We start from the raw sequence: 15,232 nt of genomic DNA on the forward strand, positions 1-15,232 counted from the left end.
GTGTATTAATTATAAGCAGTGGCTTTTTTTCATTCCTTGATGGACTTACTGGTCCACACTCAAACAGGACACTGTGCCCCATCCAAATGAAATAACTGCTCAGGAACTTGACAAAGAGCCTCCAAACTCCCAAGGTCCGAGTCAAGATTGATATAGGACACTGATCAAGATGCACCAGGCGTCCGGTCAATCACTCAAGCCCTGTCACAAAACCCACAGGACCGTTTTTTACCAACAAATGTTGAGGCAATATTTTAGAGAGAAGAACTTAATTGTACATCATTAATGTTTAATGTTTCCCTAATGAAGATCTTGAAGGCTGAAACATTGCCTCATTAAAATCTTGTGAGCTTCCAATTCCCTTTGCTTCCTGTAGACTCACTGACGCCATCATACAAACAGCTCCTCTTGTCAGACCTGTCTCTACTCTGACGTCTGTACATTCAACTGTGACAAACCTGAGATTGCCTTTTCAAATAGAAATGATGATGGACGGCCTTCGACGTTTCACCAAGAAACCGTGCAACATGAATATCAGTCATATGAACTCTTTTGTCCAGTGAATCACACATAATCAGGGACGTTTGGCACCAGGCTATGGTTTAAAAAAAAGGGGATTAAGGAATAGATGCACGAGCTTCTCCAGGTTAGGTCATAGGTCCCTTTCTAACATTTATCTATGCAGTGACACAAACCCAGTCCTCACATGGCGGCTAATGCTAGAGCAGAGTGCAGATGCAGTGAGCGTTAATGAGGCTGATGGCATTACCTCTTTGTCTCATCCCAAGTGGTCTGAGAGCTTAATTAAAGCATTTAGCTTAGTAAAATAAAGGACTTCCTGCCCTGCTGTTAGTCCCCTGTGTGTGGGAGGAAGAGGGGCAGAGAGGAGAGTAAATGAGAGGAGGAAGGGGGGTATTTAACATTTCCTTGTGTCGGAACACCCACAGGAGAAAGGAGTTTCAGCTGACATTCATCGTGGCCAAGCTCTGTAATTTCCACACACTGATCTAACACAGAATAGACAGCATTGAGCCGCTCGCACTGAGAGGCTATCAGATCCGCTGCAGGAATCTTGCGTATGTGTGTACGTGGGGGGCGGCATTGTGGAGGCGTGAATCGAGATAATATCTACTCATCGTAAGAGAAGGTACAGGAGGAGGAGGAGGACCTGTTTGTATCAAGGAGCAGGAACAAAAGAAAACCCAACTGTCTGGTTTCCTACAGTTCCCAGCATGCCTGTCATCAGTCTGAAAAAGTATCCCTAATAAGGCAAACAAAACAACATGGTGCTGGTTCTGTACGGGTTAAACGATGCAGCTGCTGTCACAGACTACAGAAGCTTTGTGAGCATTATTGGGAAACTTTGATCTGTGACAGCTGTTTTCTTGCAGGGCACCTTCTGTTCTTGTAGATTAATAAAGCTATCACAAAACTGCAGTTTTTCTAATGGCCACCTGAGGCTGGCTACAGACATGAGTGGACTGTTTAAATGCCCAACTTTACAAACAAACATGTTTACAGCCTGGCTGGCTTCTGATGGTCAGATATGCTGCTTTGCCTGTGTTTTACCTCCCACCGTGTGACCTCATCTGGGAGGCACTGGGTAGCTTATTTTGGGTATGTGAGTGTAGCTGAATGGTGTAGTGATAACACTACTGTCTTTGGCCTGACCAGGCTATGCATCCAGTCAGGGTCCCCAGGCTAGCCTATACTAACCACATACCAACAAGAAGCGGGCAACTGGAACATGGAGTGAGTTTATATATCCAAATCAGGTAGAAGCCTTTTTCAATCGTGTAGGAGGACATGAGCGACTTTTCCCTGATGTCTTGCGGATGAGAAGTTGCGTTAACCAAATCCCTCTCTGTGTGAGGTGGAATGTCGGCAAAGCAGTGCTAAGCACCAGAGAAACGACCTCCTGCAGATGAGCAAACATGCCACGTATTGCCTACCACTTCCACATAGCAAATATATGTCACTGTGCTGTCTGGGCCTGCTCTTTGCTTGAATCAGGATGGGATTCAACACCTCGATTTACCATCATTAGTTTGTTTTCATACAAATGATTTTTATTCTAGCTCCCCACGGACTCGCTCACTGATTTTCAGCTTTGCAACAACATCACGACCCAAGCACAATGATCGATCAGGCAGAATACACCAAATAAACTTAATTCAATCCCAGCAACAAGATTGTGTAATGAGCAAGATCCTAATCAGCTGTTCCTCCTCCATCTCACTTCGCACTAACAAAATTCGGTGCAGTTTTCCACCCACAGACACTTTGGAGGCGACCAGAATGTTTCATCACTTGCTCACTCACCGACTTGCACGGGCAAGAATTCAATAGTGATTTTTACAATGTTAACAGCCTCACAATCATCTATGTGTCTGCAGATACAACACATTTTAGTTTTCTTGTTCATGACCACAGTGTATCTGAACAATCTTCGCTTGTGACAGACAGCGATATCCCACAATCTAAAGCAGTTCGGCTGCTGTTCTCGGACTGTTCTGACATCTTGAGCAGGATAGCGGCATGGAAGACACCGAGACCTGACCTTCCCCTTTAAAACCCCATGAATCTCATTGCAGCGGAGCATTTCAGAGCCCTGACCTGGGATATCAAACACACATACGCACATGGACCTTCAGCCACCTTCATCTTCAGTCATGCCACAGCTGACCTGCTAGCCTGTCCAGGCGGTGACCTGGATGAAGGTCAGCGGTGAATTATACATCACTATCTGACACAACACTAGGGGTCATCAAATATATGGTAGAAGAGCTGGGCTGGAAGACTGGGAGAGAAAACAGAATAAACAAGCAAGTCAGGGAAGGATTAAAATAGTCTCTGTCCCCGGGGAGTAATCAGCCCACTGTTTCACCTTTTGAAGTTCACTTGAATTTTAAAGGCAGTTTGTAGCTTCTGCCTGCTTCTCCTCCTCCAACTCCTTTAAAATTCAGCAGATTAAAAGATTTACGACATGCTGCCAGCAGCTACTTCAAATACTGGGAGAGATAATTCCACCGAGGAAAAGACAAACACAACAAAATGCAGCGTTTGTTGCTAATTTAAATGTAGACATCCTGCCGTCAGACTGCAGACACACATATAACACAGGTCTACTCAATGAATGTTTAACCTACTCTGAACCCATTCATATAAAGCTGTCATCCTGCTTCTCATCACAAGCAGAGCCTCCTCTCTGCAGTGTAGTTTTAATGCAGTGTGCACATTAGTTTGAACAGAGGCCTGCAGTTTGTCCTGTGTCCACTTCAAGCTTGGCTCCGTGTTAAAATGCCCAACTTCCACCATGGAGTTAGCATCCTGATATCTGTCTGCTAAGCTTCAGAGTCACTGAGCTGCATGTCGCAAATTTGTTTCTGTTGGTGGAGACTTTTGAAACACTTTTAAAGGAATTATCTGACAGATACTATGATCTGCTGTTTCTGCGTGTCGTATATTTGCAGCAAGCTACCGAACTGTGCGGTCTGAGCCAACCCTAATGGTTAAGATTTTGGTAGGATAATGGGAACGAGGTGCCAGGATTTATTGAATAGAATAGAATAGAATAGAATAGAATGCCTTCATTGTCACTATACAGATGTACAAAGAGATACAGAGCATCTCCTACTCAGCGCAAACATCTAGAGGGGGTGCGCACAGTTCTGCAGCACTTTGAAGCACTATTGAAACATCTGCAAACACACGTGGAAGTACAATAAGTAAAGTCAATATTTGGTGAGACTACCTTTATTCTTCAACATAGCATGAATTCTTTTAGACCAGGGGTCGGCAACCTTTCTGATTGCAAGTGCCATTTAAAATTTCCTCAGAAGTCAGTGTGCCATATGATTGCATTAGCAATAAATTTAATAACGCTCTATATGAACAGTTACACATTATATAGAACCACTTTATAGAATTATATTTGTTTGCAAATGTTGGCAGCTATCAGCGAATAGTTATCAGCTATTTTGAAACAAAAAAAGACTTTTTATCCATAACAGCAAATGAACTGTACAACAGAAAATACAAATGCTATTTATGGTCTCCTCACAACAATGATAAGAAAAATAAACTGGGCCAATATGGCATGTTTGTTAATACAGAGATACACATGTTAATGTGATCACTGGTCTCCCACTCAGAGACACAGGTCTCCGAGTGTCCAGCATTCAGACGGCTACCTGAGGACACTCATGTGAGAGAAAATCTGCTCACACAGATATGTAGAGCCAAATACTGTCAATAAGGCCTCTGCAATGTTCTGAAGACAGTTAAACTTGTCAGGTAGTGATGTCCAGCAGGTGAAAATGCAGCTCCATGAACACGCACAGCTGTGGATTCCAGCTGCTTCGATGTTGCATTAACTGGCATTAACTCAGCCAGTTAATGCGAGACAAACCCAGCTGCTCATTAAAGATTTCTGGTTTGATCAGAAAATAAAACATTGGTCCATACACCTGAAAGTCCCAAAAATGCATTGTGTCTCGAGTCTATGGATGCATTTTGACTAAAGACCGGCCCCCCAGATATTAAAGCCATAAAGCCTTTGAATGAAAACAAACGCTGTTGTGACAGTGATGTACACTGTCTTGTTGGTAAATGTATGATTTCTATTCATTTTACGTCAGATAAAAACTTTGGTTGTAAGCTTCAGATAATTATTTAATAACAGCCAGACATTTTAAATGAGAATAAGAAAGTATTTCTTTGTGCCCCCCTTTCCCTGTTAATGCCCTACCTGGCCCCCCTGGCAAAACTTTGCTAGACCCGCCCCTGCACAGTTACCAGCTGTCAGCTACTTAGAAAAGGATGCTGGTGTTATTTGTCTCTCAGAAACAGTTCATAACTTCCCTTCAACTCATTCATGTCACCTAAAAGGTAAACCTGTTTCTCCATCACCTGTTCAGCTCTCATGATTCAGTAAGGACATCTCCTGGTTTCATCTTCATGTTTCCCTCTCACCAGATATACAAACCATCATGACCAGCAGCTTTACAGCTGTGGCTCCAGAAAACATCAGCTGATACTAGAAATTAATATTAAATAAATTCTAACAGCAGCTGATCAAGCTTAAACGTGCTGCTGTTGTTTAACGCGACATCCGCTGGTTTCCTCTTTCTGGCACAAAGTGAGCGATAAACAAACGAGAGAGAAAAGCTGATCAGCTGATCATTGATCAGTTTCATGATTGAAGTAGAAACAGGAGAGGGAGGGGGGAGAATGAGAGAAGAAGAGGCAGCTGACCGCGTAAAGACGCAGAATAACTCCAGCTCTGTGTCTTTTTTTCATTCTAGCTGAAGTCCGGGACAAACTGTGTTCCTTCTCAGCTCAACACGAAACGGGTAATAATTTCTCTGAATGCCGGACGATTCCGTTTGTACAGGACGGTTGGCAACTCTACTAACTAACCTTATGAATAAAATAAAGTTCACTATCAATAAAATCATAGCACCCGCCCAGCTGTATAGAAACTCCGTCATGCTAGCTACCACGCAGTACGAGTTATTGTAACTGACTGTAAAAAGTCAGCACAACGAAAATAAACTCCACCTAAACTTGGTTTATATCTGACCCAGATAGACTGCAGGTCATAACTTCTTACCTGAAGTTTAGTTCACCTGACACTCGGACCGGCGGCTGCCTCGGGTCTCTCCTCCTCCTGTCTCCCCTTCCCTCATCCACCTGCTGGCCTCCACCACTTGTTAATTTTACTGAATCTGTGGAAGCTCCGCCATAGCCACCACCAAACAACTGAGTTATTTTTACACACCGACCAGCGTCTGGCCAATCCACCGCCAAAAAATAATAATAATAATAATCGGGCCACCGAGCAAATGCCCGGTATGCCCGATGGCCAGTCCAGCTATGGTCGTGCGTGCCATCAGTTAACCCTTCGCACGCGTGCCTAGGGTTGCCGACCCCTGTTTTAGACAAACTTTGTTGGAATTTCTTTAAGTAGTCTTCAGGAATACGTCTCCAGGACACACTTCTTCAACAATGTTGCGGTTCAGGCTCTGGGAAGCTCAATCTAGGAATGGTGGAATTGCATTTTGTCCTTTTCTATCCAGGTATCCTTTTGCTGCACAGATCATGTGTTTGGGATCATTGAAGTTTTCAAACACCTTCCAGATGGTATATCAAAGAGCATTAAAATCTGATGGTGCTTTTTATGATCATAATTCCACCAATTTTGACAAGACTACCAACACCACCGGTTGAACTGCAGCCTCAGACACTGGCAGACACTCTCTGTTGTACCTCCTGACGTCTTCCATGCATAATAACAATTTGAAATAAAAATTTGGATTCAACCTACTGCCAATGATTTTAAGTCCAGTTCTTGTGTAAATTGACCTACCTCATGTCCCTGTTTCCCTTCCTTAAGGACAGCTCTTGATAGCAACCTTTCCACTGACAATTTCTAATGAGGATTCATTGAACCTCGTGACTATATGGATTACCGAAGAGCCAGATGAATCTCTCGGGTCTCGTGTCAGGTCTTTGCTGGATTTTTTCCTTAATTCTTAAAGACATGACCTTGAGTTACTCTTCATTTGCTGCAGATAACATTTTAGGCCTGCCACTTCCAGTTTCCTAAGATATGTCAAGTTTTCAGCTAGTAGTCCTTTAGGAATCACCTTGTTGGTGTAAAAACTTTAGTTTTTGCCTGTCAAACTCTGTTATCTTGCTATAGGTTCAATTAAAGATGTGTGAATAAATTATGGATTTTTGTCATTGGCTGGTAAAATTCGCTCTTTGCTAAGTTGTCTGTTATGTGGAGATGCCACACACAGCCTACTTTAAACTTAAGTGGGCTGGAGATTCCTCTAGAAATGCTCAGATACAAGAACTGGGCTGATAATGAGGGAAGAAGCAGCCAGTATCCAAAGGAATACTTTGACAGACCTCCAGAAATCCTGGAGAACCACTGCTCCACTTTCACTTGCTGCTCTAAGACAGCTCCTTCAAAGCAGAGTGGATGCTCTGAACAGCACTCCAGTCAAGTTTTTTAGTGTAAGCGGACAAATTAAGCAATCCACCCTCCCAAAATGACATTCTTTTATGGACTTCACTTAATAAGTCTTTAAACATATACACTTTATTGGAAGGATTTGATATCACGAATGGTTTCATAGAAAACTCTGTGCCTCTGTTAGATCCCTAATTCTTTTATGTTCATGTGTGCGTCTGCACCACCTGCCATCAGTTCATTTCCCAACACAAAGTGGACTGTAATGAGTCTCTGCATGGTAGCTGCCTACATGAAACCACTCCGGTCATTACCAATGCACACTCGCCAAACCTTTTTTTTTTTGCAGTTTAATTCAGTTTGGTTTCAGGTTTGGATTGAAAAGCAAACAAACACCAGTCGTTTGGATTCATCTATCAGACTTCAAAGGACCATCTGCAACCTTCAAAAACCCACAATCAAGTGAAACACACAAACACGCACACACTGATCCCGGTGCTGTGGCGAGGCGCTGGGTGGAACAGCTCACTGGGGAGAGGCAAACAGTCTGCTCAGGATGCCTGCGACATTCCTCCAGCTCCATTGTCACATTGCTTCACTCCTCACACGTCATTATCTCGGCAGCTGTTACTGCACAGCACTCCCCAGAAAATAAACACACACAATCAGCAGACATTAGCTAGCTACCACAGCAGTCAGAAAAACATACTAAACTAATGTTGGGTTCAGTGCAGCCCAGCACACTGGGCCTGTAAGAAGCTATTCATGACCTTGAGTTGTAGAATGGAGATGGCACTGCGTTTCTCTGGGCTATAGTTTAGTGACTAGGATTTAAGATCCAATGCATTTGAATAATGTTGATATGTTAACAATCGTTTATTAACTCTGAAAGTAAAACACAGGCTGACTGAGGGCCTGGCTCTGGGCACATTCACCAGAATAGTCAGTGTGCACCACAGTGCTGCAAAGGTAAACGCAGACATCAGCATATTTAGAAGCATGATACTAACTTGCTGATGCCTAGCAAATATCATCTTGGTTTTGTCAGGAACACATTAGTCAAAAAAGTGATATGGATGGCAGGACTGTGTTCTGGGACCTCGTCTTCCTTCTGCGTGCAAATGTGGCATAGCTGACAGCATGCACATATACGCCCTTCTGTGTACATGGAGCTGCTAAGTTATCAGAGTGGGAATCAGGGAAAATGGACACAACATTTTAAGTGAAGCATTACACAACATGGAGGTGCTGCGGAGAAAATATTTTGCAAACTGGCGTGCAGCAGGACATCAGCTGAGCCATCAGGTGACGTGCACTGGAATTCAGATCAGTTGATCTGTCTGAGTCTGACTCTCGCTGAACTAACTACAGCAGTAGCCGTTAGCGAGCCAACGTTTCACTCTAACTATAACTGTTTACTTCTCTGTGACACTTTTATGTAAGTCAGGCCGTCAGCATAGTATTCAGGAGAAACTGCCTGAGAAAAACATTTCTTTAAAACCTGATCTGTGCAAATGTTGCTGATATTTTTCAGTCTGGATGAAATCAATCACTAAAAACAATCCACGGACAGAGAGACATGGCCACTTTCAAAGCTACGCTGCTACTGCTGCAGTGTTCCCATGTCTTCAAAGAGCCAGGGACATGTAACAACCCCACAAACAGGTTCAACACTCCAAATGCACACTCAGCCAAACTCCCATGGATGAAAATCTGTGAGGATGATCATTTCACGTGTAAATAAATCTCAGATAAGGTTTCTGGGCACTAACTGCTACCAGTGGTCCAGCCTGTCCATGGATGCCCGCAGCATATGGCAGTGCTTCAGTGTTTGAGCACAAACGTGAAAAAGTCTTTCAGCAGGTTCTGGCCAACTGTGGACACGAGGCTGTGAAGCAGGTGGGCTGTGAGCAACGCTCATCTACTGTTTCACTTGTTCCTATAATTAGAGGTCTGTCCTCAGAAGGTTTTCTCAAGACTGAAGCTGTTCTGTGTACGAGCCAGCACGTGACCCCATTGATATATTACTGCTATAACTTCAGAAGCCGAAGTAACGTCTGAAGCTTCAAACTCAATGTGGGTGTGGTGTATATATACAAACACAGTGTGGCACTGTTCCAGTTTATCTGAATGAACTGTATCGGTTAAAATTTGCCGAAAACTGCAGTTTCTCTAATCACCACTTGAGGCTGAAAAATAAAATAAATGTCCATAAACTCCTATATTAAAGTGTTCATTTTTAGCGATGAAATATATATATTTTTATATTTTTATATACACTAATCCTCGAAAGATTTAGAAACCCCCAATTTTTCCTGTTATTTATTGCAATTCAAGTTGTTCAAGTCCAATGAAGAGCTCGATATGGTATAAAGCAGTGGTGTCCAACTCCAGGCCTCGAGAGCCGGTGTCCTGCAGGCTTTAGATGTGTCCTTGATCCAACACAGCTGATTTAAATGGCTAAATGACCTCCTCAACATGTCTTGCAGTTCTCCAGAGGCCTGGTAATGAACTAATCATTTGATTCAGGTGTGTTGACCCAGGGTGAGATCTAAAACCTGCAGGACACCGGCCCTCGAGGCCTGGAGTTGGCCAAGCCTGGTATAAAGGTAAGTGATGAACTGCCAGAGGTAAGAAAAAAAACAAGGATAGGTTATCCAAAACTGAAAAATTATGTATACTTCAGAATTATACAAAAAGGCCTTTTTCAGGGAACACAAAACAGGTTAATAATTTGAAGCTGTTCTGCAGCAGTGGAGGTTGATCAAGCCTTGAAAGCTCGTGCTACTAATTCCTACAGCTGTTCCAACTCTTTTCTGGATAAAGTCAAGGTGTCAGTGAGTACAGTTTGCTTCACCATCAAAAGGTACTCAGAAACAAACTGTGACAGGAAGGTCTGCAGACCCAAAGACACGACTGAATCAGAGGACAAGTTTCTGAGAGTTAACAGCTTGTGTGATCGGCGGCTCACAGGACAACAGCTTCAAGCACAGCTTCATAGTGGTCACAGTAAGAAAGTCTCAGTTTCAACTGTGAAGAGAAGACTTCGAGCTGCAGGTTTGACAGGACGAGTTGCAGCAAGAAAGCTGCTGCTATGTTTCAGAATAAGACATGGAGATTTTCCTGGGTCATGAAACACCACCATTAGACTACTGAAGACTCAAAGAAGGTATTATGGACTGATGAATTAAAATCAAAATAACGCAGGATCTTTGTTCGGCGTCGAGTAGGTGAAAGGATGGTTCCACAGTGTGTGGCATCAAGTATGTGTGATGGTCTGGGGCTGCTTTGACGGATCCAGGGTCGGTGACTTCTACAGAGTGAGAGGCACCCTGAACCAAAACAGCTACCACAGCATTCTGCAGCACCATGCGGTATGGACCTAGTTGGTCAGGGGTTCATCCTGCAGCAAGATAATGACCCAAAACATAAGTCCAAGCTATGCCAGAACTACCTCAGGAAAAAAGGACAAGATGATAAGCTTGAAAACATGGAGTGTCCAGCACGGTCTCCAGACTTAAACCCCAAACAGCTGGTTTGAGATGGACTGGACAGAAGAGGTTAAATCCCAGAGATGAACTGGTCCAGCAAAGCAACCTACAAGTGCCACACATTTGTGGGAACTTCAGCAACAGATATGGGAATAACTTTCTGAAGAATATTTGATTTCTATTGTAGAAAGAATGCCACGGGTGTGCTCAGATGTTATATCTGCCAAAGGTGTCTACTTTGTTGAGTCAAACGTTCAGAATACATTTCAGTCTATAAATTGATTTCAGTGTTTTTATTTTGAACTCCATTTGCGTTTGTGTTCTATGCTTTCGTTTCAGAGATATTAAACTCTCTGAAATGAGACATTAAACTGCATCATTTTCAACAAAAAACAGGAAAAATCTTGGACCAGTAGTGTATATTTATAGTGTGGCTTTCTATTGCTAATTTCCCCCTTCATAACAACTGTAAATGGTTTGAGCTGTACATTTGTATACATAGAACATGTTAAACAAATCTGCTAGCATCAGCTGTTAACCTATACTCAACATCTTTTAAAGTTTATGCCAAAGAGCCCATCCTATTATGTTCCTTATGTAACACATACTTTAAAGAAATGGAAAAAAACAATCCCAGAATATAGTCTGAAAATGAAAAGGCATAAGTACTTGGAAATGTAGGAACAGCACCTTAATTTTTAAATCACAAAAGGTTTTTTTTTTTTTTTTTCAATAGCCAGCAAAGCATGGCTTTTTAATTATCCTATTCATTCTAATTCTCTGTTTAACTGGGATATTCTATTAAGATTAACTAACTAATCCACTTCCACTGAAGTTTCATTTCTATATTAACCAACAGTGAAAGTGTTTGTAGACCTGGCACGTCCACTCAGTTTATAGGTTTATAGGAGTAACTGCTTATAGGTACACAATATGTGTGTATGTTCACATTGGAAAGCAGATTATGGTCTTTACAGCTCCACAAACAACACAAATCACTCCGTCACACTGCTTCATTGGCCTCAATTAGCTGTGTCCCTGATATGAAACATGTGGACTCCTCAAAGCCTCATTTATGAGGTGGTTGTTTGTGTAGCTCATTAAAAAGTGAGTAAACCCACAGTGGAGCAGAGGGGAGCATCTGGATCAGCCTGACAACCGACAGCAGGGATGTGAAGCTCTGGCCACGGTGGCTGATGAGAAATCATTGTTTCCTGGTTCTGCTCAGCACGTTAAGTCATCCTGCACAACAAACCAAGGGCGTAGATTTGGCATGGACGGAAGGGACATGTCCCCACCAATATCCAGCGATTATTGAATTGTCCCCACCAATAATTTGATCTCTTCGAGTAAAGAAAAACAAACCCGATAGAAAGAAAAAAACGATCTGTCAACGTCTCATTCACCCAGCGGTGCAGGAAGAGTTAAATTACGCTCTCTACTGGAGTCCTACCTCATGTGACAAATATGGCCAATGTGATTGGCTGTGCCTTTCAGGGAGGTCTGTTTAGTTTTGGCAGCGGCAAGCCTGCGCTGCCAGGACCTGCAAGGAGGAGAGGAGGATGGCAGCACAAAGGAAGAACCTGGATATAAGAAAGTATTTTTCAAAGAAACCTGTAAGTCACTTAAAGTCAAGTTCACTCATAAAATGTGTCCGTCATAATAACGTTACAGGCTATGTCAGGCCATACATGCCAACACTCCCGATTTTTCCCTTGAGAATCCCGAATTTCAGTCCCCCTCCCGAAAATCTCCCGGAGCCACCATTCTCCCCAATTTCTCCTGTTTTTCCACCCGGACAACAAAATTGAAAAACCATATCCCAGGTTGGCCCAGCCAATTCCAGTTTCCACCAATGGCTACTACACTGCAGCTACTTAGTTTTAATATTACTCTTATTAATCTTTCTGGGTCGCAAAATAAACTTTTAACATGTTTTCAGGCGAGAATGTAGCTGTGTAAACTTCAGATATCTGAGCCGATGAGAACAGAAAACTCCCGGCACATCATTTTCAAACTGCCGCGGTCTTTCGCTACTCAGGTTAAACATGATATATAAGTCACATAACTTAAAAATGTTATTGTTTGGCCTTTTTCAGTGTTTTATTTGTTCGTGAGTAAATCGGTTTGGCTGAGATTAAAGTTATTAGATTAGATTAGATTAGATAAAATTTTATTGATCCTTCGGGAGGGTTCCTCCGGGGTTTTCACACAGCTGAATAAATGTCAAACAGAAAACTGATTAAACAGAAGTGTGAGATGGTCGAAAATTTACGCCAGTGTCCTGTTATATTTTAGACAGCAAAGAGCAGACGGTGACGTAATTCTGAAGGCTAGACCGTCCAATTTCACAGTTGCTCATTTCTGGTCTACCCGGCTTTCGGAGGACCCGGCCCACTTAGATCGCGAAGGCTGGGTCCTCAGGTGGACGCAGCCTCTGAATTTGGACACCCCCGTCGTTTCCGTCCGATAAATAAACATTGTAAAATTCAAGTTTTTTTGTGTATATATATGTATATGTATACCACTCCCCCTCCAACAGCCCTTTTGAATGTCTCCCTAATTCTGAGGTCTCCAGGTTGGCAAGTGCGAGGCTTTGGCCCACATCAGTCTAAAATTGTATGTAACCATGAATAACGTGTTGCCATGTCCACCAGGAGAGACTGGACAGTATAGATGTAAAACAAACATGCCAGCAGTTTATCTCAGCAGTTTGATTTGATCGGGGCAACAGTGCCTAAAATGTTGCATAATGTTGCTGAGAGATCTTTTACTTTGTGCTAATCTTAGATGAGTAGTTTTATGGACAAAAACCAGCAGGTCGTTCAGTGTTCCCTTAGTGCTAATGTATCAGAGATGTTGGTGCACTATAACTGAAGTGATGTTGTTAAGTCCTTAAAGTCATATTCTTTATTGTCATGACTGTATTTGAAGCTATTTTTATTTTTGTATGATACCTGATTTATATGGAATATGGCTGAAGTAAACTAAAGTCTAAAATACTTAGTCAGTCATTTGTTTAATAGTAATTTAACATTATATAATTCACATATAAAACTATGAATTGTGATTGTTAATGGTTTAAAAGCATGTAGAATAGCATATGTAGGCAAGTATATTTCTCCTTTTTTTATCAAGAAGCAAAGACAAAACGGAAAAAAAAAAGAAACAGGGCGGGGTTCAGTGTTGAATCATCCGTCCCCACCAATGCCAAAACCAAATCTACACCCTTGCAACAAACAGCTAGCGCATCTACAATACTGCAGTATATGTATTTTCTGATAATGGTGCTACTGAAATACCACAAATTGAATAAATTCTTATTACACAGAAAAGGCACTTTTGAATCTAACCCTTGAGCTCTAAGTCATCACTAATGATGATGCCAACCCTGCACGGTCAGAGTTCACCGACACGCAAAAGAGCCAGTTTTGCCCTTCTTTAATATCCAGGTTGGGTTTAGTCTCTATGATGGCTTATACCTGCGAGGGTTAATAATGTCCAAAGTTTTATCTTTGTAGTTTTAAATGATCAGAATGAAACAACAAAAAACAAAAGTTCTGTATTTATCTTAACCGTGTAACGGCAAGTGTACGTGGTTTTTGTGAGTTTTTGAGACCTCTACATCATCACTGTGGTTTTTTCCAATGAAAAAGTGAAATGCATTGCAAATACATTTTTAAACAATACATTCAGACCCACTGATGGATCATTCTAACACTGCAGAAGCAAAAATCAGAAAGAAAGAACAAAATCATGGAGTAAGATCTCAGAGTTTGATTTATTCTGACGTTAACCCACATCTTAATACAATTTCTCATTACAGCCTGGAGCCTATCACCACTCTGTCTCATCTCTACTGAGTGCTCTGCCACCTCTTATTGTGTCTCTCAGCACCTCCTTTGTTGACACTCTGTGGCCCAGTCTCTCTCATTTACCCCAACCAGCTCCGCAGGCCTCAGCTGTCGACCGTTAGTATTCCTGCTGCCAAGGCAGGGGACCACAGGGAGCCCTGGCGGCCACACAAAGTCTCTCTCTCACACACACACACACACACACACACACACACACACACACACTTAGACTTGAACAGCCTTCACCTTCCTCATCTGGCATCCCTCAGGCATCGGCTGATTCTGTGTTTTCTGCATGTTTGTTGATGAGCTCGAGCTGCAGCGACAGACTAATAGGCCAGGGATTTTCATTCTTGCTCATTTGGTATTTTGTCCATTATTTTTCCCCTTCTCATTTCCTTCACAGTAATGTTTTAGCTCTAATACATGGGTTGAATTATTGATGAAGCTGCCACCCTCCTCCTCCCCCCATCTGTCTGGGCAGAGGGACAGAGGAAAGGGAGGGTGGAAGCGATGGATGAGTGGAGGAGACAGGGTTAGAAGGAGTTGGAGGATGGGTGGGTGGATGGGGGATACTGGACCAGAGACCGATGGATGGATGGATGGATGGATGGATGGTGTACAGAAGGACTGGACTGTCAATCTGTCTGCCCCCCAGGATGCCCAGCAGACCATGTAGGCAATGTTTACTGAACATGGATCCAAGCCATATGGTGCCAGTTCAAGAACACACACAAATTGAGACAAACACACACACACACACACACACACACACACACGATTTTGGGCTAAAATAAATAGACTGTAGCAGTTATACTTGTTGTACCCAACATGATCTGCCTGGCTCCCCGTGTTGCACAGTTTGGCTGACATACATAAGTAGCAGCAGGAACAGGTTACAGAGA

The 15,232-nt window shown here is 42.6% G+C and overlaps 1 protein-coding gene across 4 annotated transcripts in view; it reads right to left on the bottom strand.

Annotated features, from left to right (window-relative positions):
* The window catches only part of cdk14 (cyclin dependent kinase 14), a 220,764-nt gene that overhangs the window by 99,385 nt on the left and 106,147 nt on the right, over window positions 1–15,232 (bottom strand). The window lies entirely within an intron of this gene.

Source organism: Oreochromis niloticus, linkage group LG11 (genome assembly GCF_001858045.2).
Source record: "Oreochromis niloticus isolate F11D_XX linkage group LG11, O_niloticus_UMD_NMBU, whole genome shotgun sequence".
Taxonomy (NCBI): Eukaryota; Metazoa; Chordata; class Actinopteri; order Cichliformes; family Cichlidae; genus Oreochromis; species Oreochromis niloticus.